This window comes from Acinonyx jubatus, chromosome A1 (genome assembly GCF_027475565.1).
Source record: "Acinonyx jubatus isolate Ajub_Pintada_27869175 chromosome A1, VMU_Ajub_asm_v1.0, whole genome shotgun sequence".
In the NCBI taxonomy this organism is placed as follows: domain Eukaryota; kingdom Metazoa; phylum Chordata; class Mammalia; order Carnivora; family Felidae; genus Acinonyx; species Acinonyx jubatus.
The window spans coordinates 116164436-116190615 of record NC_069380.1 but is presented as its reverse complement, the minus strand read 5'-3'; the positions used below and the strand labels follow the sequence as shown (position 1 = coordinate 116190615).

Genomic DNA, 26180 nt, shown 5'->3' with positions numbered 1-26180 from the left:
AAAGGTGCCAAAGGGATCATACAATTTTGCAGGAGGCTGGATCTAAGAAAATTGAGAGCAGGACACTGCAATTTCCCTTCGTAACAGTTCAGATGTAACTGAACCTCATATGCAAGAATGTCTTCCTTGTCTCTGTCCTAAATCCTTCATGCTATGGATTATAGGACAAAATGGTCAACTACTTCTCCACATTATAGGCCCAGCACAGAATGTATGACTGTATTTGTTCCTGAAGGTTTTCTTTTTCTCCAGGTATGAACTATCCACATGCAATCTCAATCCTAAAGTGATTTTCATTTACTGGGGAAATTTGAAGACTATGTCTTGCCACTCTGAGGTTAAACACAGAGGAAAATCTAAATGCAATTTTCCTGTTTGAGAAGCAGTTACAATATTTTTAAGCAATTGAAGCTTCAAAATTTCAAATTCAACATGCAGTTAGGCCTCCACCACAGGAACTACAGATTTTGCAAAGTTTACAAAACAGTGGAATATCTCAGAGGCTTTTCCCAAATGCTGAATCTTTGAGTGTTTCATAAATGAAGTTGTTCTGGGAGACTAGGTGCAGTTTTACTGCTGTTTGGCTTTTGGCTGGGGCCTTTTAAAGCAAATGTTACATGGGGAAAGTGTAAGAAAGGTTCTATAACAAAGTGTCAGAACAATAATATATTTTAATAGCATTATTTATCAACATCTATTGGCATTTGGAATTAACAAACACTCTGGTCCATACCCATCAAGCATACATAATAAATTTAAAGGGCTTGTCTTGCCTTTGGCACAGTGAAGATGACCCACCTAGGATCCTTGTGTCATTTTGCAGAGGCAGACTGTTGGGGGTGGATAGAGAGAATAGACACACAGACCATAGCCAGTTCCTACGTTTTCCCTGGCCCATTCCCCAGGCCTGGAGAACCCAGTCTGCTTCATGAGTTCTCCCCAGGTCTTCTCATGAAACTCACCCACTACAGCAAGCAGACAGAGGGCTCTGAAGACATGTGAATCACACTATCCTTATGTCCATCAAGGCAACCAAAGGGACAGTAGTAGGGGACCCCTCTCCATAGCCACAGTTGACTGGACCATTACCAGGAATGTGGTAGATGATCCATGGGCCAGGAACCTCTGCTGGGGCCTGGTGGGAGGAAAAAGGTGACTTGGGTCAATCAGATTTTCTCTTCAGGAAATCTATATAGACAAGCACTGTAACAAAGAGACTCATAGAGCAGTGGCTTCAACAAGACAAAAGATTATCTCTTTCTCATATAAAAGCCCTAGTGGATGCAGTAGCTCTGCTCCACAAAAATCCATAGGAACCCAGGCTCCTTCTATCTTGTTGCTCTGCCCCTCTGGGCGTTACTCTTATTACACCATGACCACATTCCAGCCAGAAGGCAAGAAAATGGAAGGGAGAACATGGGCTTTCCTTTTAAGGGAACAACCCAAAAGTTGCACACATCACTTTTGCTTATATCCAGTTAGCCAGGGGTGCCTGGGTGGCTCAGTCTAACTCTTGGATTCGTTCAGGTCATGATCTTGAAGTTTGTGAGTTCAAACCCCACATTGGGCTCTGCAGTGACAGTCTGAAGCCTGTTTGGGATTCTCTCTCTCCCTCTCTCTCAAAATAAATAAATAAGCTTAAAAAAATCCCATTGGCCAGAATTTCGTCCCAAACCACAGCTAATTGCAAGGGAGGCTGTATGGCCAGCTAAAAACTTCTCCCACATTAGAAAAAAAGGAGAATGGCTATTCCAGGACAACCAGGGGCTTTGTCACCGTGTCTGGAGAGTGTTCAAAGATGGAGTTAACACTGAGAAAAGACAGATGAGAAATGGCGGGGATGTCATTGAGGCCTGCAGATCCAGCCATGCTTAAAGCCAGTTCTATTCTATTTTTGATTTGTCAGTTATATCAGCCAATAAATTCCTTTATTTTTCTATTATTATTATTAATTATTATTATTATTATTATTATTATTATTATTTTGTTTAAACTAGTTGGATTTCAGTTTCCAGCACCCAAATCTAAAGAGTTCTGGCTAATTCATGGCAAGATCAGAAGGTAAAAATTCATAAGGAAGAAAGAGGACAAAGGTACAATGAAGGGAAAGCCAAAGTCATGAGGAAATAGAACCTTCAAGACAGAGAAAAGCAGAAGCCAGAAGACATAGAGAAAGTACAGAGAGTCAGTAGCTGGTGACAAGGCAAGCGGTGGACACACAGAGAGAGGCTAAGCTGCCTGACCAACCACATCCTCCTGCAAGGGTCCTTCCTGTGAAGCTACTGTGAGGTTGAAATTACTTTCTAGCTCAATTACAATGTATGGAAAGTTGTATTATTCTTCAAAATATTTATCCTCCCTCTTTTGGGTGCCCTTTCTAAAGGGGGAATACACTTCCCACTGATGTCAGGGTTGGCATAGGATTTACTTTGACCAATAAGATGTGAAGGGAAGGTTTACGACCCAGTGGGCTCCTTTGTTGGCCTGGGCTCCAGATTGAAGAAAACATGAAGCAGAGCTGCAGCTGACCTATGACAGACATGTAACATAAGGGGGAAATAAACATTTCTCATAGGCCTCTGAGATTTGGGAGTTGTTTGTTGCTGTAGCATAACTTAATGTAAGCTGACTGATACACAATGTCTATAGAGTCTGTATTTACTGCAGTTCCTACTGATCTTGAAATTTCATATTTTCAGGTACATACTTCCTTGTAGTACAGCTTTTTCTCTCCTAATAACCAAGAGGTCTATCCGTGAAGCCAGGAATTACAAGCCTACATTTCATGATCAAGTGTTCCTTATTACCAACTCCTTTTCCAATTCTTTTCCCCCAATAATTCTGGTAGCTCCAAGAGGACATGGGACAGGTCTGATTATAATAAAACTGGGTAAGTACATAATGTAAGTAATTTCATGTTTGTAAATTGTATAGAATTTTTGCAATACAAAATCAGAAATGGATCATTTTAACAACGCAGACTTCTCAAACTTAAGGACATTGTAGGTTAGAATACATGCTGCACTGGTGACGACAACAATGATGGTGACAAGAATTCATACAGCACTTTTATATTTCCAAAGCATGTCACATATCTGCTTGCTTTAAATTCACAATAGCCTGTAGATTTTATCCCCATTTTACATATAGGGAGACTGGGGGTGAGAAAGTTGAAGAGACTTAACAACCTATGGAGCTGGCACCACATCTCCTGGCTCCTTCTCATGCCCTTCTCCCCTGCCTGTTGCATTAGTCATAGCAGGCACCCCTGGCAGAAGAGGAGAGCACCCACCTCCATGACAGGTGCTTGGGAAGGGCAATCAGGGACACTGTGATTTGAATAAATAAGTGAATGCATGAATATATGACTAAATGAGTGGATGGATGGATGATGAATAAATGGATGAGTGGATTGATGGGCAGATAAATGGCTGGATGGGTAGATGGGTGATGGCTGGATAAATGGCTGGCTGGATCTCTCTTGTATGGATGGACAGGTAGATGGATGGATGGATTTCTGTGGTCTAAGGGAAAAGACAGTGGGGTTCTCCCAGAGTCTGGAAAGTATGCACACACATTCCTAATACTCTACCACCAGAATACTCTATACTCGGCCAATATCTTAATGCTTCTTGCCCAAGCGTCTTAATTCTCCCTCACCCCCAAGAAACTAGAATATGTTTTACCCACAAGTTTGTCTATTGCTACTTTACAACCGATTAGCTATGTTCAGTTCATTTCTCCATGCCTCAGTTTCTTCACTTGTAAAATGGAGATGAAAATAACACCACTTTCAGAGGGTTGTGTGGGAACACATAATATATAGAGATCATTTAGTAAAGTGCCTCACATATCATAAGTTCTCTATAAATAATAACTATTATAATTATTATTCCCTAAAGTTTAGGATGGTTGCCTGTGGAAATCAAGGTAAGTCCCCAGAATCATACCATATTGTGATTACGGTCTTTAGCCCTTTTTCATTAGTGGTGGAATCTGTAATAATACAATAACCTTTATTTTATTACACAGCCCTTGGAAATTGAGGGTTTCATCCATGTCAATTAATTCCTTCGCAGCCCACGTTGGCAGTGACAATCAGAATGTCAAAATGTCTCAGAGGATTCCTAGGAAATCTGAGGCACTTCACGATGAGCCTGCCCGGGCCAGAGACCAGCCGGAGTGAATCCTTAATGCACTTCACAGGAAGGGGGACTCTTCCAAAATGCTAATACAATCAACCTGAAAGGCAAACTTCCAGCTTCCTGCTCAGTGATCAGACGTGCGCTCCCAGAGCTGAGGTGCTCTCCACAGAGAAGGCCAGAAGCCCTGCCTCCTCACCTAGTGCGCTGGGAACAGCGGTCCATCCTAAGTCCCCAAGCACATTGCAGGTGCTGGGCAAAGCTTGCAGGCACTTCCTGTTGCAGCCAGCCAGGGCAGCAACGCAGACTCACTCTGGACACAGAGTGTCCTAGGTCCTAGGTCTGCTCCATGGACACAGGAGGAGGAAGCTTAACCAAGAAACAACCATGGAGTAAAAAAGGAGATATCTGGATAAAGGAGGAACTGCTTAACTCCCGGCATTTGCTCCTGGGACCCAGTTTGTAACATCCTCTGGAGCCAGACTGCTTCAGTCCAAACCCTGGCTTCCCTACTTCCTGGCTGTGTGGCCTTGGGTACATTACTTAACCTTGCATGTCTTACTTTTTTCATTTGTAAAGTGCATCTGATAACACCTGCCTCCTGCGGTTGTACGAGGATTTAATGATTTAATAAATACCAAGCACTCAGAACAATGCCTGATGCATAGAGAGTACCAGATACGTGTTTGCTATTTTTATCCATTCTTATATTCCTTCATTCATGCATACCTTACTTCTTCCACCCATCCACTTATTCCTGCACTCATGCACCTATCTAACATTCCTATCTGAACCTCTGATGAAGTCATGTTAAAAATGAATAATAAGGGGTGCCTGGGTGGCTCAGTCAGTTAAGCGTCCGACTTCAGCTCAGGTCATGATCTCACAGTCTGTGGGTTCGAGCCCCAGGTCGGGCTCTGTGCTGACAGCTCAGAGCCTGGAGCCTGCCTCAGATTCTGTGTCTCCCTCTCTCTCTGCCCCTCCCCTGCTCATGGCGTGTCTCTCTCTGCCTCAAAAATAAATTAAAACATTAACAAATTTTAAAAAAGAATAATAAATATCAAAGTTAGGTTTGAGACTCAAAGAGCTACTGTGGGTAGCCTAGGGAAGGTATACTAGCCCTCCATTTTATGCAGCTAATGTTCCACAAAATTTCCAGTTGTATGGAAGAATTAATATTGTGAACATGTCCATACAATCCACAGATTCAATGCAGTCTTTATCAAAATGCCAACAACATGTTTCACAGAACTAGAACAAATAATACTGAAATTTGTATGGAGCCACAAAAGACCCCAAATAGCCAAAGCAATCTTGAGAAAGAAGAACAAAACTGGAGGTATCACAATCCCAGGTTTCAAGATATACTACAAAGCTGTAGTAATCAAAACAGTATGGTATGGGCACAAAAACAGATAAATAGATCAGTAGAACAGAATAGAGAGCCCAGAAATAAACCCATGATTTTATGGCCAATTAATCTACAATAAAGGAGGCAAGAATTCATGATGGGAAAAAGACAGTCTCTTCAACAATGGTGCTGAGAAAATTGGACAGCTACATGCAGAAGAACAAAACTGGACCACTTCCTTAGACCATACACAAAAATAAACTGAAAATGGATGAAAGACCTAAAAGTGACACCTGAAACCATAAAACTCCTAGAAGAAAACACAGACAGTAATCTCTCTGACATTGGCATTAGTAACATTTTTCTAGACATTTCTGCTCAGGAAAAGGAAATAAAAGCAAAAATAAACTATTGAGGCCACACCAAAATAAAAAGGAAAGGAAATTAAAAATGAAAAAAAATCATCAATCAAATGAAAAGAGCCTATGGAATGGGAGAAGATACTTGCAAATGGCATATCTGAGAAAGGGTTAGTGTCCAAAATACATAAGGAACTTATACAACTCAACACCAAAAAAAAAAAAAAAAGAAAAAGAAAAAGAAAACAACAACAACAACAACAACAATCCGATCTAAAAATGAACAGAGGACCTTAATAGACATTTTTTTCAAAGACATCCAGATGGCCAACAGACACATGAAAAATGCTCGACACCACTCATCATCAAGGAAACCCAAATCAAAACCACAGTGAGCTACCATCTCACTAGAATCAGAATGGCTAGAATCAAAAAGACAAGAAATAATAAGTGTTAGCAAGGATGCAGAAAAAAAGAACCCTTGTGCACTGTTGGTGGAAATGCAAACTGGTGCAGCCACTATGGAAAACAGTATGGAGGTTCCTCAAAAAATTATAGATAGAAATATCATACAATCCAGTAATTCTATTACTGAGCATTAACCCAAAGAAAATAGAAACACTAAATCAAAAAGATACATGCATTCCTATGTTTATTGCAGCATTATTTACAATAGCCAAGATATGGAAGCAGCCCAAGTGTCCACCGATATGTGAATAAAAATGTGTATAAATATTTTTATAAATATACAATGGAATATTACTCAGCCACAAAAAAGAATGAGATCTTGCCATTTGTAACAACATAGATGTACCTTTAGAGTATAATGCTAAGTGAAATAAGACAGAGAAAGACAAATACCGGATGATTTCACTTATATGTGTAATCTAAAAAACAAAACAAAATAAACAAACAAAAAACCCACATTCTTATATACAGACAATAGACTGGTGGTTGCAGGAGGGGAGGTGGGTGGGGAGACAGGTAAAATAGGTGAAGGGGATTAGGAAGTACAAACTTCAGATTATAAAATAAATAAGTTATAGAGATGAAAAGTATAGCATAGGGAACACAGTTGATAATATTGGAATAACGTTGTATAGTGACAGATGGTGACCACATTTATTGTGATGAGCACTGAATAACATAGAATTATTGAATCAATATATTGTACACCTGAAACTAACATAATGTTGTATGTTAATTATACTTAAATTAAAAAAAAATCTCAAACCATATAACTTTGTTCGTGTGGTTTTCTCTTTTTGGATGCTTCCCTTCCTTCTTTTCCCCTCAGAAAAGTTAAGAAAAAAAGTTTTTAACGTTTATTCATTTTTGAGAGACAGAGAGAGGGCGTGAGCAGGGGAGGGGCAGAGAGAGAGAGAGACAAAATCTGAAGTAAGCTTCAGGCTCTGAGCTGTCAGCACGGAACCGGATGTGGGGTTCAAACCCACAAACTGAACCATGAGATCATGACGTGAGTCAAAGTCGGAAGCTCAGCCGACTGAGACACCCAGGCTCCCCTCCCCTCAGAAAACTCTTACTCATTCTTCAAGCCTAGTTCACGGGTCACCTCCTGGGTGAAGCATTTTTTTTTTTTTTAATGTTAATTTATTTATTTTGAGTGAGACTGATCATGTGTGTGTATGTGTGTGTGTGTGTGCGCGCGCGTGCCAGGGAGAGGGAGAAAGAGGGAGAGAGGGAATCCCAAGTAGGCTCCAAGCTGTCAGTGCAGAGCCTCACACAGGGCTCAATCTCATCATGAACTGTCTGAGATCATGACCAGAGCTGAAATCAAGAGCCAGACGCTTAACCAACTGAGCCACCCAGGTGCTCCTTGGGTGAAACTTTTGTAACTCCCACTCATAACCATTCTCCATCTTCTTAGTGAATGTTTGTTTTACTGAGTAACTGACTTATTAAGGCTCCCAATGTTCTTTGTTCATATTAATATTATAGCCTATATCACTTTATATTAAAATTAGCTACTTAAGCTCTTCCTTCTGCATGGAACACTCTTTCCCTGCCAAGTAGGCCACTTCCATTTTTCATTCAGGTCTTGGTTTAGAAGTCACTTCTTCCAGGACGCCTTCTTTGACTTCCCAAATGTAGTCTTGGGGGCTCTCCTGCAAGCTCTCACAAGCCCTTGCTCCTTCTCTCTCACTACACGGGCCACATTGGTAGGTAATTTCCTGGTTCATCTGACTGTCACTCCTATGGGACTGCATCTTCTATAAGGTTAGGGACCAGGTTGGGTGTTCCCAGCACCCAATATGGTGTCAGGTACACAAGTCCACAGTATGAACAGCCCCTTAGAGGGTTATGTGGTGCATAAGTATGTATGGCAGCCCTGCCCTGGAATGGTGCCTGACACAGTAAATATTTGGTCAACTCAAGTTGGTGGCAAAGCTTAGCCGTTGCTAGGTCTCAGTGCCTGGTGCCTCCCTATTGCTACTCTAGGCCTCACCCAGATAGAGCAAAGATATCTCAGGCTCCCTCCTTCCTCTCTCAGAAGGTATCCTGTGTTTGGGAAGCTCTCAGAGCACCTGGAGGTAAGTGGATGATGGAATGCACTGGGATGGAAAGAGGTGGGTTCCCTGAGCCTGAAAGTAAGGAGGGTGATAACAGGAAATACTGAGTGCTTTCTGGAGATAATGTAGGCTTTGCTCCCATCTCCCTCCAGCTCTGACAAAGGCTACCTGATGCCCCTCCTTCTCAAGATATTTAGGCATTGCGGGACCAATCCCACAGAAGGCAGAATAGGGGAGCAGTTAAGTGCAGACCACGTTTCAAATTCCAGACCACTTTTTATTAGCTGTGTGGCTTTAGGCAGGTTGCTCAGCCTTTCTGAGCTTCACTCTCACCTGTTTAAGAAGACCTCACAGGGCGGCTGTGAGGATTAAATGAAATAGCACATGTAATATGCCTGGCACAGAGTAACGCTCCATGAATGTTTGCTAATATCATTGTTGTTGTTTTTGTTATTAATCATCTTGTCAGAGACAGCTTGGAGCTGAGAACAGATGAATGATGTGGCGTGGATACACCCCCCCCCCCCGCCTCTTTCCAGCCCCTCACTGAGGCCCAGAGGAAAATGGGCATTTGTCAGAACCACAATCTGGCAGCAGAACCAAAACATTCACATCACACATCACATCGATGTTCTTCCCTCCTCATGGTCCGTAAAATATCACTGCTGAGTGGGAATTACCTCCCAACTTTTCTTGTCATCTGGAGGCTGAGACTGGACTCTGGATTAAATTTGTCGCTTGAGCACCCACCTGTCATGTGAACTCAGATGAGTTGCTTAGTCTCTCTGAGCTTCAGTTTCCTCATCTGTAAGATGGGAATAGTCATAACAATTCCTGCCTTACTGTGAAGCATCAGTAAGATAATCAGGAAATTCGAGGAGAGCAGTTAGTAAGCTGCCTAGCTCCGAGTAACAGAGCAATAACTCTTCATTATTATTACCTTATTTTATTAGCAAGTTTTAGGGTATATGGCTGTTGGGGGAAGGAGAACTTAAGATGTGTCCTTGATGGAGGTTTTTACTCTTCCTGAGAGTCTAGGCTCTGGAGCTCCTGACGAGAGCACACCCCATTCCCATCTCAAGCCTGGGGACCACCCTTCTGCCCTTTGTGGGATTGCTCCCCACTCCCTTCCATACTGTGCCTCCAACTCTGCCCAGGCAAGCTGTGGCCTTCCTCTCCTTTCCCGGCGCCCCCACCACGAGCCACTAACCTCAGAGCCTTCTCTCTGGCATTCCAGCATCTGTGAGATGCAGTTCTCACCCAGTGACAGAGGAACCCAGGCTCCCCCAGGCTGGGCAGGCTGCTGGGGTTTGCTCTGTCTCCCACAGGCAGACACAAGCCTGTCCTGACCATGTTAGAGAACAACACCCCTCTGGGTGGCTTCTGCATGCTTTGTTCCACCTGTCTACAGCCAGAGCTGGTGGCTAGTCCTTGGGGATGCCCAACTGGCCTGGGGTTTGTTGCTAATTTGGCATCACCATCCTCACTCTAGTGTCATCCAAAGAGCTGTTTGTCTTTGTAGGTCCCGGAGCACCTGGATACGTGGAGGCTCCTTGACCCTGTCATACCGGGGAGGCGGAATCTCAGAACCAGGGATTATATGGGAGAGGAGGACCCATGGCCCCACTTCGGGCCCTCACATCTCCCACCTGCTTCCTTTCCAAGAGCAGATCTGGGGCCCCCACCTCCAGGTGCCTAGAGGCCTGAGGAGTTAGGCCTTTCGACAACTGTCGAAACTGCTGAACCTGACATGTATAACTGTAGGAGACGCCAGCCGTCTCTTCCAGATGCAGGCTAAAAATACAGAGGAGCAAGGGCCCTCAGTAATGGAGACTTTAAGAGCCTGTGACATGCGGCAACGGCTATGCGGCCGCTAATGAGCTCTGAGCAGTCGATGCCCAAGCCCTGACTGAATGCGTGGGCTGGGAGCAGGGATGGGGGTGTCACTCAGCATTTGTCCATCCTAGCTCAGAAATCTGGATTGTTGGTGTGGGCCAGGGGGTTGGGGACCAGCTCAAGCGACTCTCTGACAACCAGCTAGGGAGTCTGAGGCCAAGTGACCGGAGGTGGGAAGACATACCCGGGAGAGACAGAGACTTCAAGAGACCCCATCCAGACCTCTGCTTCTCTGGCTCCCAGTCTTGCCCCCAGCCCTGTGCCCCAGAGCCCAACATGAAACCCGCTCTGGGAGACCCCAGCAAACAGGTGATAATCGACCAACTGAATGAGTGAATGATAAAGACCTTCCTCATTGCAGCCTGAGCTTCCCAAGGATGGGAGTTGTAACTCAGCCACTGTTACTCCGGGAGTGCCTGGCACAGAGTAGACACTCAAACACTGCTTGCTGAATGAATGAACACCTGATCTGCTTCTTGTCCTACCCCCTTCCCGAGTGTGGAGACAAGGAAGCCTATGAAAATTGTGGCAGGTGTCTCTTTCCACTGATACCGCCACTCAAAGAACCAAGGTATAGTCGCACCCAGCCTAACAACAGCCACAGCACAGTGTACATCTCTTAAACAATAGGCACAGTCCTAAGAACTTTGCACAAAGTAATTCATTTAAGCCTCACATCCAACCTTATGGGTTCCATTCGATGTTCACACTTGTTTTATACAAGGAAACTGAAGGGCTCAGAGGAGTTGTGTGACTTGCCCCAGGTCACCCTCTAGAAAGAGGCGGGGTCAGTGTTCAAGCCTAGACCAGTCTGCCCCCTTCCCTCCTTAACCATGGTGCTACCCTGCCTTCCCTAAAGCACAGCAGGAGAGGAGAGGAGATTCGTGGGCCAGAGAAAGCCACACAGGATGGAGGCAGAAAAATACCTGCAGGGCCCATAAAGTGTTTGATAAATTCCAGGAGAAGAATAGGAAGAAATAATGAGCATTTGTCAGAGCCTTTTATAGCATATAAGACGCTTTTGCCTGCATTCTCTCATTTGATCTTCACCACAGGCCTGGGAGGAAGGTATTATCATTGTCTACATTTTATTGGTGAAGAAAGTAAGGCTCCCACACCTCCCAGCTTGGCCAGACAGGCTGCATAGCTAGGGGTGGGCATGGATAGTGGTGCCATGAGGGGGACTTGCTTCTCATCTCCTACAGGTTGTCATAACCTCTCCTCAAATTGTCATCGACTCAAAGACTAAACCCAGGCCAAGACCCGTATGACATTTCTGAGATCTCTGTAATCACAGGGGAAAGGCCAGCAGGGGGCAGAGGCCAGATGAAATGCCACCTCCTCCAAGGAGTCTACCTGGACTTGCCCCCCTGATGAATCTCACTCTTCTATGAGCTGTCCGTCTCTTCCATTCCTCTGCACCTGAGCTTATTACCTGTGCACCATCACCAAAGGTGGATGGCCAACAACTAGCCACCCTGGAAGTGGGAAAATACACTCAGAAAGGTTTGGGTGGAATGAAACCAGAGCCCCTCACCTTCTCCAGGGCCCCTCTGACGCCCCAGCTCCTTCCCTAAGCCTCCCCTGGAGAAACACAAATTCAGATCTAAAGAGTGCTGTGGGGCTCCTGTTCTATGCCCAACCATACTTCTCAGAAGTGAATGGGGGTATCAGGAAGTGACTGCCCTGTGATCATCTGGAACGTCCTCAGTGCAGCCTGGAGTCAGCTGTGTACAGAAGTCTTACATTCTTTACTTTTTGTGCCAATTCATATGGATGGAAAAATATTGTTTCTTGCTAACCCTACAAAAATGAGAACCCAGATTTTATGTGATTGAATGTTTTTGTACTCCAGTTAATGCATACAGTAGGGTTTTACAGTCCTTGGGATTGAAAAGGGGGAGCCAGAACAGGAATGTGCCCCAACAGGATTCAGGCAGGCATTCAACAAATATATCTGGAGCCCATTGTACTAGGCTTGGAGGCCACAGCAGTGAACCAGGCAGATACTCCCTATTATCAGAAGTTGCCAGACCAGCAGGGGACAGGCAAGCAAACTTGCTACCTCATAGCATGGTAGGTGCTCATAGGGAGTGGACAGAAAGATGTTGTAAAGCACAGAGAGCCACGGAAGCCCACAGGAAGCTCCTGACCCAACCAAGGGAAGAGGAGGATTCCAGGAGGAGGTGGCCCCTGGACTGCATCCTTAAAAGATATACAGGAGGCAGATGGTATAGTGGCGATTAACTCCTGAGCTGGAACTTGCCTCTGCTACTTCTAGCTGGTGAGCCCGGGCAAGTCACTGCACCACTCTGTGTCTCAGTTTCCTCATGTGTAAAATAAGGATTATAATAGTAACTTACCCTTAGGGGTTGTAAGGATTAAGTGAGTTAATATATATAAAGCACTGGGACCAGTACCTGGCAAAGGGTGGCCATCTACTCCCTGTCAACTATGATTATTTTTCCTTGTCATTGTTGTGAGGATTAAACAAGGTAACATTTGGGAAGCACTTAGCACAGAGTAGGTGTTCAATAAATGTAAACTGCTATTACTTTTGATATTAGGTAGGCATCTGCCAACACTAGCCAGGTGGGTGGGAGGGTTGAGGAGCAGAGGAATCCAAGGCAGAGACAACAGCTTATGCAAAGGCCTGGAGGTGAGGGAGAGCCTGGTGCGTGTGGCGAAGTTTCGAAGTTCACTTAAACTGACACATAGCCTGGTTTCCAGGAGTGATGTAGGATGGGGCTAGAGAGGTGAAAGGCCGGGGCTAGATCTGGAGGCTTTGGGAATAATGAGCCTCCCTCCCTTCACAGACAGAGCAGCTGAGGGTGGCCAGGCTGATGAAGGCTGGCCTGGGGAAGGAGGGACAAGGCAGTGTGAGGGTGGGCTGTTCTGCCTCTATCCCCTACCCTGCCCTGTGCTACTCTGCGTGGAGCTGTGGGCTGTCAATTAGGCAGCCTCAGTGCAAGAGGCTCTCTTTCCTCATGCGATACATGTCACATCCGGGAACGATCAAAACAGCTTTGCTTTGGCAAAACGTCTTGTGCTGCGTGTTTGTTCTTTGGTGTCTGAGTGTAACTCCTGTTGTTTCTGAGACACCTGTGATTTGCTGGTCCCTGACAGCCATTACCTGCTCAAAGTCTCTGCCTTTCACACAACCCACCTGGTGGTACCCCCATTCCTTTCTCTGCCATTTCCAGAGCACTAAACGCCTCTCCGGGTCACACGGGTTAAGGCTGGCACTGATCCAGACACAGTCTGCAAGGAGGGCCAATTTTAGAAATCGTCTCCACCATTTGGGAATACCTACTGTGTGCCAGGTGCTTTGAATGCCTTCTTAATCTGCCCAACCACCCCACAGTTAGGCCTTTTGAAATTTATTTAACAGCAAGGCTAAGGAACTGGCCCAAGTCCACCCAAGTGAGAAGTGTCAGAAGTAACACTGGAACACAGATCCCTCAGCGGCCACAGCCAGCACACGTCCCACCACAGCAGGCTACCTCTCTCCAGATCACTTGCTCCAGGCCCACTGATTCTGAAGGGAGGGGCTTGGGGATGGCTGGGATTCAACATAGGCAGGAGGTTAACAAATGAGAGGTCAGTTTACCTGACCCCAGAGCCCCCAGAGGTATTAGGCCCCAGGGTTGATCTCGAGCACTCACGTTCTGACCAGCAACTCCTGCAGGCAGCCTGTCCCCTTTCTTTCAGATCTTGGACTCATCCTTTGGCCTCCACCTACCAGATCTCCCTTTGAGTTCATATATGCCAAGTATTCAATTTAACTGTTGGTATTATTATTATTATTATTATTATGGGTGCTATCATAGCCTTATTTAAGGCTTGAGGACCTTTCCCTGTCCCCTCTCCCCACCTTTCCCCACTTTCTGGGACCTCTGAGAGAGCAGGAACCAAAGGAGACACAGATCCTCCATATTGTGATAAGCTCCTTGAGGGCAACTGTCTTACTCACCCTTGTTTTCCCAGAGGCTTGAACCACAGTAGGTACACAGAAAATATTTGTTGAATAATCATATCCACAGCTGCTACTACTGAACTGCACTCAGCACTTCCCTTCGTGACCGCCTTTAGTTGTGATAGGAACCATATAAAGGGGGTATTATTTTCCTCACAGATGAGGAAACAGAGGCTCTGAAAGATGTGCCAGGGACCACAGCTAAGTAGTGGAGCCAGGATTTAAAACCCAGCATTGCCTAACTCCAAGCTTGTGTTTCTTAACCTCCTCCCCCATCTTATACTCCCTGTTAATGTAATCAGTCAATGAATAATCAATCAATCAATGAATGGAGGAATCTCACATGCCTTCCACAGCCAGCTGCACCAGGCCTGATCCTCCCACAATCTCCTAGGACACTGGAGCTCTCTGCCCATCCTGTCCCCTCCCCTGACAGGCTTAGGGCAAAGCTTCTCCCAACAAGGCTTATTATTTCTCATCTTAGGAGAGAAGTCTCAGTTCAAAGGCATTTCAATTCCATTGGAGTCAAGGAACAGTTCTCACTTTGCCTCTCTGACCCCCTAATACCCCCACCTCCTTCTCCGACTGGCGCCAATAACACAAGATAAATCTTTCCTCAGAAATATAATAGTTGTTCTTCCTCTTCCCGTTGAAGCCTCTGCCAGGTAATTAGCATACGCTGACACCTTGATAGACGAAAAGAAAGGCATGAGATAATTCCCTTTTTCTTTAACCATTATAGTATGAAGCAGCCTTTCAATTTGCCAGTTACCCAATCCAGCATTCCTGAACGCAGCCCACCGTGTGACATGTTATTCTAGTTGATCCTACCATCTCTGGTATTCATCACCAACCCCAGGTCACACTTGAGAGCGCAAATTCTCCCTCTTCACATTGACACTTTCTCTGGTAGGAGGGGTAGTATGGGGGGAGGTGGTGTTCAGTTGGTCTGGAAGCTGTGGGGATGATGTGGTCATACTTGGTTGGGCGCCCCCGGCTGGCAGTATGAGGTCTTGCAAGGGCCACATACTTCCAGGGGCACCTTCAGAATCCCTCCTCACTTCCTCTCTCCTACTGCCCAAAAGAAGCTGGCTTTTGACCAGGGCTCTGGGAATCCCTGCATTTGATACAGCAGGAGCCTCAGCTTGCAAGTGGTGGCTTTCTCTCTTCTTACCAAAACACACACATACACACACTGTCTTGAGCTCATGGGCCTTGCAGCTTGGGGTTGGCCCAACCTTTTTAGAGGTACTCCATGGCCATACCTATGTGCTCACATATATATGATTTTCTCCTTGTCATTTTTGGGTGTGAGTGGTAGGAGAATGAATTCCTTCATGCACCTAATTCCTTCATTTTACACATAATTTATTAAGCATCTAATATGTACCAGGCACCATTCTAGGTATTGGAGAGAGAGAGATGAACAAGACAGGCCAGGGTCACAGCCTCATGGAGTTTATAATCCAGTTCAAGTAAGCATACAAGGAATTATTAATAAGACAGTAGAAGATATGATTTCAGATGGTGAGACATGCTTTCTAGGGAAACAGATGAGGTGACAGGGAGGGAGTGGGAGAACTACCTGAAACATGGTGGCCAGAGAGGGCCTGAGACCTGAACTAAAAAGTGGATGAAGGCTCACAAGCTGGCTAGGTATGAGGTGGGGGGAAACATTCCTAGAAGTGGAAACATGTAACCACAACTCATAAACCAGTTTGAGAACCAGTCATCCTATAGTTGGGCCCATCACTTTGGAGGACCCTAAGTGTCTCATATTGACATAGCTCTGACTCTCTCTAGCACTATGGAGGGTGCAGCAGAGTGGGATGAGCAGCTTGCTCCTCTACTTGGTGAGGGCGGAAGTAGCTGCCTGGGTCCACCAGTCAGCCAGGCCCTCTGCAAGGCCGGAGACCAGGCCCCATACCTCTGAACAGAAACCAAAAACCAGATCAACACTGTCATCCTGCCAATGGCTGCCCAAGGAAATCTCCAGCTCCCTATTCCTCAACCTTCTTTGACTCTGGGCAGGAGGCTCAGCTGCCCCAACATTTCCCTCCCCTGTTTGCCCATCTACTCTTTCTCTTGTCTGGGACAGGTTCCTGATACCCTCATTGGGCCCAGGGGCTGGGGAGTGGGGGGTGGGGTTTTTGCTCCGTCACCCAGGATTTGTGCTCTCTGTCCCTTGCCTGAGGATCACCATGATTCTCTCAACTGGCAGGTGGAGGCGGGGAGGAGGAGGTCCACTGGTGGTCAAATCATTCATCTTATGTCCAGGGGTCCCTGCATACCACCAGATCTCCAAGCTACCCTATGGCCTTTCTGCCTACAGGCCTCTCACCAAACCCCAATATTTACTCTTGCTCCCCTTTTCCTCAATCCAAGATCCAGCAGGCCCCGCTCTGAACAGCCTCCAACAGCTCAGCCCGCAATATTCTCTCCCCTCCCTGACCACCCACTGCATATATCGACTGAATTGTGCTTTCTGGCATTTGCTTCGACCTAGGCTGGCATTTGATTAGGTTCTGCCGCAGGTTCTCATCTCACTGGCCTGTCAGATCTCCCCAAATGATGGATTTTAATAATAATACTAACAGTACTACTACTATACTACTCCTACTACTACTACGAATACCAATACTAATGCTCCTTCATATATGGGAACCCACTAGACACTCATACATAGGACTTCCATTTCTTTTATCTCTGTCTCCATAACCACCCCAGAAAGCAGAAAGTGGGGATGTAGAATCCTTCTCATTCTACAAATAAGGCAACTGAGGTTCAGATAGGCTTATATCAAAAACCTCTCAACCCAAGCTGCTTCCCCTTCCCCAACTGTGTCACAAGAACCACTGTTCATCAAGATGCCAGACCAAAAATGGGCCAGCATCACTGGCTTTCACCTCATCCTTTCTCTCACAGCTGGACAGTCCCCAAACTCTACAGACACCTAAGCCTCTCTCCAGACCACACCCTGCTTTCCAGCTCTGCCACTGTGGCCCATGCAAACTGTCCATCAGCCTTCCCTGGGGAAATTACCAAGTTCCCCCATACTGCCACCACTGTTGCCCCACCCCACCCCATCCACTGTGAACACCACATCACAGTGGTCTTTCTCTGATGCATACTCATTTATTTCTTCTTCATTCAACAAATAGTTATCAAGAGCTTACGACGTGCCATGCCACAGTTCTGTATGCCGGGCAAAGCAAGAAATAAGACAAAGCCCTTGCCCTCATGGACCTTATATTCCAGCGGGGAGGTGGAGGCCAATAAGAAATAATCCAAGTCAATATATAGTATCTAGAGAGTGGTAACTGTCATGGACAGAAAAAAGCAGAGGAGGGAAATATGGAGTGCTCAGGCAGGAGAGAGGCCTTTTACTCAAAAGATGGGTGTTGGGGGGGGGAGCCCTCACTGAGCAGACATCTGAAGGAAGAAAGGAGTGACCTCACTGACACCTGGGGCTCTTCCAGGCAGATGGAACAGCAAGCACGAAATCCTCAGCTGGGACTGTGCTTGGCAAGTTCATGTTTTGAGGAACTGCACAGAGACCAGCAAGGCTAGAGGAGTAGGAGAAGAGGGAGAGGTTTGGCAAGAGGCCACACCTTGCAGGGTTTGTAGGCCATTTAAAAACCTTTGGCTTTGACTCTGAGAACGATGTGAAGCCATTGGAGGGTTTGAACAGAGAAGTGACACAATTTGATCTACATTTTAACGAGATCCCTCTAGCTCCTTCATGGAGAACTGATTGTAGGGGGACAAGGGGGGAATTAGGGAGACTAGTTAGGAGGCCACTGGAACAATGTGGGGAGAGACAATGATGGCTTGGACCAGGGTGGTGGCTGTGGAAGTGGTAAGAAGTGGTCAGACGCTGGGTGATTTATGAAGGGAGAGATGACAATATCTGCTAATGAATTGGATGTGGAGAGTGAAAGAGAGGAGCCCAGAAAAAAAAGAGAGAGAGAGAGAGAGGAGTTCAGAATGATGCCAAGGATGACTACAGATTTGATCTTGTTGCTCCACTAATTCCCCATTGTTTTTAGGCTTGTTCAAACACCTTAACATGGATTATAAGGTCCTTCATGATCTGAACCTCCCACTCACCTCCCAATGCTGTGGTCTCACCTTTAGCAAAGTGAATAATATTACTGTTTAACAGTTATTGAATGTTTACCTTATGCCAGACCTGGGCTAAGCCCTTTATGGGTATCATTTCATTTACCGTGCACAACAATCCAATGAAATGGGCACTATTATTAACTCCTTATTAGGAATATACCCATTTTACAGAATAGGAAACTGAGGCACAGAGAGGTTAAATAACGTGACCAAGGTCATGCAGCTAGGAAACAGCAGACCAAAGATTTGAATCTAGGCATCTTATCCCAAAGCTGTCTGTTCACCATCATAAGAAACTGATATTTCATTTCTATAACCAACCATGAGTTCATTCTCTTAACCTCTGTGCCTTCCAGCAGGCAGTTCCACATGCCTAGGACATTCTCTGACCCATCTGTCACACATCCTCACCCCACCCTCCACACCTCCGTCTAGCTAAACTGCCTTCTGCAGGGAAGACAGGGTAAAGTACCCCTGCTCTGAGCTCCCACAGCTTCCTGTGCTTGCTGTGTTAGAGCTCTGCCCACCCTGCCACCAAAGAGCCTGTGTAGGGATCTGATCTTCTCTGCTACCCACAAGCTCTCTGTGCACGGAGGCCAGGTCTACCTGTCTCACCACTGTGTTCACAAGGCAGAAAACACTTGGTACCTAGGCATTCAGCAGTTATCTGCTGAGGGGTGGATGGGACAGAGTTCAGCTAGGTCTGTGCCCCAATGCTTTGCCCTCTCACAGTCCTTACACTGCTACCTACATAGTAGATAATAATAATAAAATAATAAGAATAGCATTTATTAAGTGCTTACTTTGTGCCAGGCACAGTACTAAGAACTTTACACCTGCGATCTCATTTTCATCTTCATTTTAATATTTTTTAATGTTTATTTTTGACAGAGAGAGAGAGAGAGACAGAACATGAGTAGGGGAGGGGCAGAGAGAGAGGGAGACACAAAATCTGAAGCAGGCTCCAGGCTCTGAGCTGTCAGCACAGAGCCGAACACAGGACCCGAATCCACAAAACATGAGATCATGATCAGAACCAAAGTCGGACACTTAACCAACTGAGCCACCCAGCTGCTCCTCATTTCCATTCTACAGATGAGGAAACTGTAGCTCTCCGAACTTAATTCCTCAGGGTCAAAATGTGGTCCTGGGATGCTAAACAAACAGTTGATGAATTGAACTGATGACACTGGTACTAACCTGTGTCTGCTTTCTCTGTATCCATAGCTCTCAGCAAAAGGCCAAGCACACAGTGGGCATGAGCTCAACCAATGGGTGAGCAAATCTGCAGTTAAGCTTTCAGGCCAGCTAGGAAGGCTTCCTCCTCTCCCTGAGAGCTTCTGTCCCCTCATTCATCTCCCCCCTCACACCCTTAATAAAAGCCCTGGGAGTGACCGATTGAAGGGTGTGATTTCCTCGGGAGAGCAGCAGCATTTACATAGGAACATTCAAACAGGAACAGAATACTTTCACGGGGGCATAGGCTCCAGAAGACAGCTGTGGATGCAGAGCTGTTGTTGGGCGAGGAGGGGGGTCAGAGGATGGGGAAATGATCCTTTATTTATTTCCCTCTTGGAGCCTTCACCTTTCATTAAAACAGCCTCCGGATGTAGGTGCAATCAAACATTCATTAGACAAGCAAGGTACATTAAAAAAAAAAAAGCCAACTAAGAACACCCGAAAGTGCGCGCGCGCGCGCACACACACACACACACACACACACACACTCACACACACACACACACACACACACACACTCACACACACACACACACAGCAATAATCAATCTGCGAAAAGAAACCGGTCCTTCAGGCGAGAAAAGGAAGCCGTGTTCCTCCACACCGTGCTCCTTCGGCCGTGTGTCCGCTCCTAGTGACTGTGGCTCTGTCCCTCGTTTCCAAGTGCCTGCCCCGGTCACTGAGTTGACTGCCTGGGAGCTTGACCCTGGGATCTGGCACCTGCGTGCTGCAGGGCCAGAGGAGCAGGCCACCAGTCAGCCCGCCTGACACTAGGGTGTCCTTCCAGGCCCTCCCACTCTCCGCCTCGGCACGTTTGCCCACAGGACTGAATTCAGCACACACAGGGTTCTCACTTGCATCAGTTCGCACATCCCAACTCCAGGATCAGAGGTTGGCCCTGCGTTCGTGCCCACAAGGCAGAGGGCATTTTTGCAAAGCCCGGTGGCTGGGGGAGTGGGGCGTGGAAGGAGGTTGTTCCGTGAGACGTCGGCCCTCCTCCACCCCTCAATCACGACCAGCTTCCCGGAGGAGGGGACGGCGGCGAGGAAGTGGCTCGACAGATGGGGAGTGGGAGGCTCTTCCAGCATATGGGGCCGCGTGGGCGGAAGGAGTCTGGGACGGGAGAGGGGGAGGGGACACAGGGCTGCGGAGACCGTCCCCGGAGCAGGCACGCGCGCCGGAGTTGGGGTGGGCGTGTGAATGGGCCCGAGTGGGGAGGAGGTAACCCCCCCAAAGGTGGGGGCGGAAGACTAGGGGGCGGCCTTGGTTGCACTCACCCCGGAGCCAGCGGAGGGCGCAGCTAGCCGAGCGCCTTGCACAAGGGCTCCCCCTGATGGCGCCTCACGTGTCAGACACATTTTCAATTTTCTGATCAGTTTAACAATCCTCATCTAGACCCTCATAGGAGCCAGGTGCTGGGTTGAGATCTTTGGGGGATACTACTGGGCCCATTTTTCAGCCAAGGGGACGGAGGCCCAGCGAGATCATAGACCTAGAAGTGCGTGGTAAGAGCCAGGATTCCAACCCATGCGTTCATTTACTCAACAGTTATTAAGAAGTCCCTACTATGTGCTGGTGACACTGCAGTACGCAAGACCAACAGATCCCTGGCCTCGTGGGGCTTATAGTCTGGGTGAGGAGACAGACAGCACACAAGTAAACAAATAAATGAGAAAAATAATTTCACTGCTGTGGAAGAAATAAACCAGGGTGTGGAGCTAGGCAGCAACTGTGCTCTCGGCTTCCCCCAGCCTGCCTCCCCCTCATTGCTCCCTGGGGGACTGGGATTTGTCAGCTTTGGCTTCAAGGCAGGCAGCAAAGGTGGCTCTGAGGGTGAAGCGAAGGTGGGGGAGGTGCAGCTTCCCAAGGCCACCCCCTCACATGTACCACCACCAGCACCTGCAGCCTCAGGCTTTCCCACTGTGGCCAACTGGCTGAATTATTTCCTTATCTCAACCCAATGAGTTTTTAATCTGTCTTTATACAGAAGCCTGCCTGCCTGCGCGGGGATTATTACTGAGTTCTCTGCACATCGATCCTGCCTCTCCTGTCTATTCTGACCCAGCGAGGCTCTGAGATGAAAGCAGGAGGGGTCTCTGCTCTGGAAAGATTTAGGAGAGCACCAGTGCTTGCTCTGGGCTGGGGCCTGCCGGATTTCAGGCACAAAGACTCAGGATTTCAGGAGCCCTGGCCTGCAAGGGGGTGGGGGTGGAGGCAGACAGGGTGTAGGGATAGGGGTATGAAGGGACGAAGCTCACCATTTGAGCTCAGGAGACGGGGCTGTTCCAGCACTACCAGGTTACTGCCTGCTCAGGAAGATTGCCGTAACAAGAGGAGAAATGAAAGGAGACAGCAGAGGCCAGGATGGCCTGGGGCGGGGACAGGCAATCAGGAGGACAGGGTTCTGGTCTCAGCTCTGCTCTTTACAAGCTGTGTGCTCTTGGGCAATTCTCTGTAAATGCTTCTGTAAAATGGAGGTGGTTCCTGAGGCTAATGAATGAGGTAGTATATGCACATGCTCTTCACACAGTTAAACACTCAATAATGTCAGCTATTGTTATTGATATCATTATCTGTAAAATGGGAGTAGGAATACTGGCTCTGCTTCCTGGGCAGATCTCTTGCAAAACTCAAATGGACAGAGGCGCCAGGCCCACGTGAGGATTATTGTTGATCACGGCTAGCTCACCAACGCTAATAAAGGTGTGAGGAGGCGTGAGGCAGACGCACTTACTCAGTCCCTCCCACACTGGGTCAGTGACAGACACAGTCTGACAGCAGTTTAGACATGCAGCCTACATACACCCTGCCCTGCCTTCACACCTGGCCTGATAGCAGGGAACATGGGACAGAAGCTCCTACATGTGACTTTTCATCTGCCCCTGGTGCCACTGGATACTTGAGAGTGGCTTTTCAAGCACGCAAATCTAAGCATCTCATTCACTGCCTTGGGACAATCTCCAAATGCGCTATATGGTCCACGGTGAGTCTTCTGTTCCCACCTTGCCTCTCATCTCTTCTGCCCTCTGCACCCAAGCTCCTGGTGGCTCCTGTGGTATCCTGGGCCCCTTGTGCCTTTGCCTACACACATGCAGTTCCTTCCTCCTGGGACACTTTTCCCTTCAAAATCTAACTCCTTGAGGACAGAGACTTGGTGTGTTGGTTCATCAAAAGTAGATGAGCCATAAATATTTGTCGAATTGAACTGAATCCACCCCCATTCTGGCTGGCTCTTTCTGGCCTCAGCTCAAACCTCATTTCTCAGGAAAGGCCTTTCCACTGTGGAGGCTGGGTGGAGCCTCTTGTTTCCCCTTCTGAAGTCTCCTGTACTTCCCCTGGGGAATATGCATGCTTGATATCCGTCTCTTTTGCAAGACTAAACTCCACAAGGTCGGGATAGCTCCCTCTTATTTACTGCTCTATCTTCAGCTACATAGTAGGTGCTCAAGATATATTTTGGGTGAGTAAATAAATGAATGGATGTCACTGGGACTCCATGCCTCCTGTTTTAGAACCTCCCATTGACCTTCCTCCCTGTCTTAGAGGAATGACTTCTGACATCTCAGGGCCAGGTCTTTGCTTTCCAACCTATCTTTTATTCCCTTCCTCCACAGCCATCCACTCCCAGGCCATGCCCTGCTAGGGCACTCCTCTGGCTGGGCCCTTTCAGGCTTGGTTGCCTATCCCTGATGAAGAGTTGTGCTTGCTCTGAGCTTCTGGAGGGCAGGCCAATCTGGGAAACCTGGGACCACCTCCTTTCCACCCTCCAAAGAACATAGCTCTGGGTGTGCAAACACCAGGAGGCCGGGCACCTCTTTCCCTCACCAGCCAGTCAGGCCTAGCAAATGCCGAGTCATCGCCAGCTGCTGCCTGTCTCTAGCTCCTCCAGCCTGCCGAGCTGCCAGGAGCAAACCCAGAAGAGGCGCCCCTGGCAGCATCTGAAGCCCTTCACACCTGAAGCCAAGGAGTTTCCTCTCCCTCTCTGCAGACTCCCACCTCTGCAAGGGTGGATAGAAGCCCTAGAACCAGGGATCAGATCCTGTCAGGGGAAGGGGTGGGGGTACCAGTGCTGTACCATTCAGTGCCACCTTCCCACCCTACTCTCCACTGCCAAGGGCCTCTGAACACATGCTGACAACCCAGCCTCAGTTCCTCCATCGGGCCCTTTCTCTACCAAGGGGCTACCAAGGGAACATTTACAGGGCTGCGCCAAAGCTTCGGTGCCTGCAAATGCTGACTAATAATTAAGTCCCTACAAACTGCCTGTAGATAAGCATAATCCCTTGCATTTATACAGCCCTGAACACATTTCAAAGCTTTTTCATGTATATTATCTCATATGATCTCCCACAGTAATCCTATTGGGTAGTTACTGGAAGGGAGATTAATGTCCTTATTTTGTAGAGGAGAAAACCAAGACTCAGAGAGGGAAGAATCTTGTCCGAGGTCACACAGCCTGTGGGGGCCAAAACCGGGCCCCAGATACAGCTTCCTCTTAATTGTCCCCTTGCCCAGGACCCTGGAGTCGCTTATACAGCCACTCCTCTCAGCTCCTCTGCCTCGTCAGTCTCTCAACAGCAGCAGCAACAACAGTAGCTGTCAAGAACATATATACGACTTGAATTGTGTTATCCCATTTAATTCCCAACACAACCTTATGATATTGGTAATATCGTTAGCCCCCATGTTACAGGTGATGTAGCCAAAGCTCAGAGAATTTAAGTAACTTTCCTGGGGCCACAAAGCTTTTAACATCCATGAGCACAATGCTGGTCTGTTTGAACAATCTAAATTGAAGCCCATCCTTAAGCTCTCCCTGGCTTAACTGAGGCTCCTTCTCAGACCCTTAACTTCCAGAATCTCCTCCCCTGGAGTCTGGGATTCTTAGGGATCTCTCTTCTCTATGGTTCTCTGCACTCCCAGATCACTCATTTATTCAGACATTCATTTGACAAACATTCATTGAGGCTTTCCTCCATGCCTGGCATTAGGAATACCACAGTGGGCAGTATCCCAATCTCCTGCTCTGCAGGAGCTAGCTCAGGCTCAAGAAGTTTGGGAAGGCTTCCTGGAGGAAAGGGAAACCAAAATGAAATCTTGAAAGATGAGTAGCTGTCAGGCAGCAGAGAAAGAAGGAAGGATGCTTCGAGCAGAAAGAGCCGAGGGCAAGAGAGAGTAGCACCTGTTCAGGGACCCCGTAGGTGAGACAGTTTGGCTGGAGGAGAGAGGAAAAATGAGGCTTGTACAGTGTTGAGAGGGGCATGTGGCAGGGCAGTGATCCGGTCAGAACTATGTTAAGGATGCTCTGGAGGCCATGTGGAGGATGGGGCTGGCACTGGGAATGTGGTCCACTCTTGTGCAAGATCTTTCCCAGTCACCTTTTGTCCTAGACCCTTGGAGCCAGCCCTGCAGGCTGTGGGAATATGGGAGGGCAGGCTTCTAGGGCACCCTTGGCTGTGCTTGGGGGAAACTTTGGAGGCCAGGGTAGGGGGATGGTTTGTGGATAGGGTAAGACATGAGAGCCAAAGCTTCTCCACAGTGGTCCCCAAGGAGGTACCCAACTGAGAGCAAATAGAAGGGAGGGCATTGTAGACAATGGGAACAGCATTTGCAAAGGCCCAGGTGCAAAGAAAACAAGACCAACTGTGGAGCTAGAGTATTTCAACATGGCTAAAGTCAGGGGCTGGGCTGGGTGGGGTCACTACAGTGCAATACGAGAGAACTCAGGCCTTAATGGATAAGAGTCCAGAGGCCCTGCAGATGGTACACCTAGGTTCAAATCCCACCTCCTACTAGCTATGTGTGTCTGTGGGCAAATTACTTAATTTCTCTGTTTTTCTCATTTGTAAAATGGGATTGTGAGGATTATACAAAAGAACACGCAAAGCACTTAGCATATAATAAATGCTCAATAAACACAACTTGTATTATGATCACTATCATTAATATTATTATTATTAACAGTTCCACAGTGGGAAATCTAAAGTGGAATACCACTTTGTAAGGAAGGAATCTCATTTTAAAAAGTAAAAACAAGCTGCAACGTGTGCTTATCTATAATCTCCACATTCACAGATATGTGTGAAATTTCATCTGCAACTGTTTTCTCAGGGTGTCATCGCATTCCAAATCAAATGACAATGTTGGATGCTGGATGCCCTCACAGGAACGATAGGGGCATTACAGCATCTGGCAGCAGGTTCTAGGCTGGGAGCAGGTGCACAAGAGAGGAGGGGGCCTCTCTCAGTCACGGGGGCAGGGGTGGGAACAAGTCCCATAGTTCTCAGCCAAGATGGTTGGAGCATTTTAGGGATTGGTAGTGGCTCTACCCTCCCCAGTTAAGAAAGGAGAATCAGCCAAGTTTTTCTGGAGTGAATGCAGTGAGCAAAGAGCTTGGGACACAGCCTCTGCCTCCACAAGTTTACAATCTTCTGGGTTATAAATTAATCCCTTAGAATCTGAATTGTTTCAACACGAGGATTAAGATTTTCAGGTGTTAGGGGCACCTGGGTGGCTCAGTCAGTTAAGCATCCGACTACTGATCTCAGCTCAGGTCATGAT

The 26180-nt window shown here is 47.1% G+C and overlaps 1 long non-coding RNA gene across 2 annotated transcripts in view; it reads right to left on the bottom strand.

Moving 5' to 3' along the window:
* The window catches only part of LOC113594725 (uncharacterized), a 117050-nt gene that overhangs the window by 74744 nt on the left and 16126 nt on the right, over positions 1-26180 (bottom strand). For both annotated transcript variants that reach the window (XR_008298415.1, XR_008298414.1), the window contains exon 2: positions 963-1135. This is a non-coding gene — a long non-coding RNA (uncharacterized LOC113594725). The remainder of the gene's footprint in view (positions 1-962; positions 1136-26180) is intronic.